A 3,207-nucleotide genomic window follows, 5' to 3' on the forward strand; every position below is an offset into this window, starting at 1 on the left:
ACAACCTTCAACTAGAATAAACACAAAAACATAACAAGACACATTATACGCAAGATTTGAAAGTCATAGACAAGAAGAGAATCTTGAAAGCAGCAAGAGAAAAGTGATGGATGATCTACAAGCATGCTCTTATGAGATTACCAGTGGATTTATCAACAGTCTCACCGGCCAGAAGGGAGAAGGTTGATATAGTCAATATGCTAAAAGAACAAAAACTTACAAGCAAAAGTACTATAACCATCAAAACTGACATTTAAAATGAAGAACAAAATAAAGATTTTTGAAGATGATCAAATGTTGAAAAAGTACATCACCAGTAGACCTGCCTTACAACAAATGCTAAAGGGAGTCCTTTCCACTGAAAATAAAACAATGCCAGAAAACAACTCAAAATCATACAAAAATATATAACTCTGGAAAACATATGCACATACACAAAAATAAAATTCTGTAGTATTATAACGATGGTGCAGAAAACACATTTAATTATGCTATGAAATTTGATAGACAAAAGCATAAAATATAAACATCTCTTAATGAATATACAATATAATGATATCAATAACAAAGTTGAGGGTAGATGTAATGAAGAATTTTTGTATGAAACTAAAGTTAAGTTGCTACCAGTTTAAAATATATCATAACGTTAAGAGGTTTTATTTAATGCATATAGTAACCACAAAAATATACCTATAGAGATACACAATAGAAAATAAAAGAGTCTAAGCATTGTCACTACAAAAAAATCAACAAGACACAAAGGAAGATAAAAAGAGAAAAAGAGTGACAAAATAGTTACAAGAATCAAATAAAGCAATTAATAAAATGGCAAGAGTAAGTCCTTCCTTTCAGAAAGTTATTTAAATATTCATAATTAGACTTTCAAATCAAAATACATAAATAAAGAGATTAACAAATACAAACAAAGATCCAACTATACCCTGTCTATAAAAATCTCACTCATTTGAGATCTACTGACAAAAATAGAGTAAAATTGGCAAGATGGAAAAAGGCATGCAAATGGTAACCAAATAAGAGCCAGAAAGGTCACAATTCTGTTAGACAAAATATATTTTAAATCAAAACTTGTTATATGTCATAAAATATAATTTTAGCCAAAACTCTCATGAGACAAAAAAGAAAAATAAATAATAACAAAAGGGTTCATTCACTGAGAACCTATGACAAATATATACATATGTGCACACAACAAACACACACATACACACACACCCCTGTATTTCTCACATTTCACATCAGGCTTCCCAACTATATAAAGCAAATATTGACAGAATTAAAGAAATACACAGCAATATAATAATAGTAGCATACTTTTATACCCACTTTCAGTAGTGAATAATAAAGTAAGGCAATATTAACAAAGAAACAGAAGACTCTAAAAAACTATAAAACAATTACACCTAACAGATGTATAGAGAGCACCCCACACAACAACAGCAGAGTACATAATCTTCTAAATAGCTCAGAAAACATTTCCCTGGTTAGACCACCTGTTAGGCCATAAAAGAAGTCTTAAAATATTTCAAAAATTGAAATATTTCAGGCTATTATTTATGGGCAAAATGAAACTGGAAATAAATAACAGAAGAAAAATGACAAATCCACAGATATATGGAAATTTTTAAAACATTCTTGAACGTGTTCTTACATATAGGCTAGAAGACTTAATATTGGGAAGATGTCCATAATGCCCAAAGTGATCTACAGACTCAGTGCTATCCCTTTCAAATCCCAAATGTTATTTTTTGCAGAAATAAAAAGCAATCCTAAAGTCATATGGAATCTCAAGAGACCCTGAAGAGCCCCCCAAATTTAAAAAGGAACAATGTTGAAGCCATCACACATTCTGATTTCAAAACATACTATGAAGCTACACTAATCAAAACATTTCAGAACTAGCATAAAGGGTGACAACTAGACCAATGAAACAAAATGCAGCACAGAAATAAATTTTCACATACATGGTCAAAAGTAGAGTCATTTGTACACCTATATTTATTGAAGAATTTTTCACAAAAGTCTGTATGTAAAAGCAATTTAAACATCAATCGCCAATAAACAAATAAATATAATTTGGAATATACAAATAATGGAATGATACTCAGCTTTTTAAAAGCAGGAAATCCCTAACATCTACAATAAAGATAAATCTTGGATGACACTCTGCTTAGAAACAGAAGATAGAATGGCCTTTGTAAACGACCGAACAATGGTGAAAATAGGTGTTTCATGCATACTGAATTTTAGTTTTCCAAAATAAAAACATTCCAGGGATATGTCATATAACAATATCAAAATATTTAACATGACTGAACTGTATAATTAAAAATATTTAAGACTGTAAGTTTTGTTTTTACAACAATTAAAAGTAAACAATACCTAAAAGAGATACAGCTATGAAGTTTCTCAAAAATTACCTTCAAATCACAAAAGTATTTCACACAAAGATAATATAGATTCACCAATAAATAGATGTTGAAATTAAGACAACCTACATGACTACTTACCTAGCAAGGATAAAACAATCACAGACTACCAAACAAGAAAACAAATATACAAGTCATAAAATAGGGGTAGAATTTACACAGAGGAAAAACACATAGCGAATTATATTGGCAATAGACATATACCTGATTTATATACTATTTTGCCCTATACTGTCTTAAAGTGTACAGAGTTGAACGTTGTTATACAAAATTATAAAATACAGGTAAAAACTAAAAACACAATTGACTGAGGTGAGACAGCCTACCCTAAAAAATGAAACACAGAAATGTAAACTTGCAAAACAAAATTATAACAAACATTAACCCATAAAATCCTGAATAAACTTAGTTAACTACTAAAGAAAAATTTTTCTAGATATCTACAATGTTCAACTATGTGCATCCATGAAAAGCGCACATTTTGAATCATTAGCATACAGTTAGAACAATAACATTTCACAGAACATGCATTAAATCATTCATTAAAAGCTTTGATGAGAACTTTTTAAGGAATAAGCATTTATTCCTTATACTACAGACAATTCTTTATTATGTCATGAAAATACTGCTGCTCCTCTTAACAGAAAATGAAAAGGTTGTAATCAGCCTTTAGAAGGAAATAAAAGTCTCACAGTTACACATGGAAAAACAAGATGAATATTGTAAAATATGGTATGTGAACATCAATACACAAAACGAA

This window comes from Propithecus coquereli, unplaced genomic scaffold (assembly GCF_000956105.1).
Source record: "Propithecus coquereli isolate 6110/MARCELLA unplaced genomic scaffold, Pcoq_1.0 Scaffold838, whole genome shotgun sequence".
Classification (NCBI taxonomy): Eukaryota; Metazoa; Chordata; class Mammalia; order Primates; family Indriidae; genus Propithecus; species Propithecus coquereli.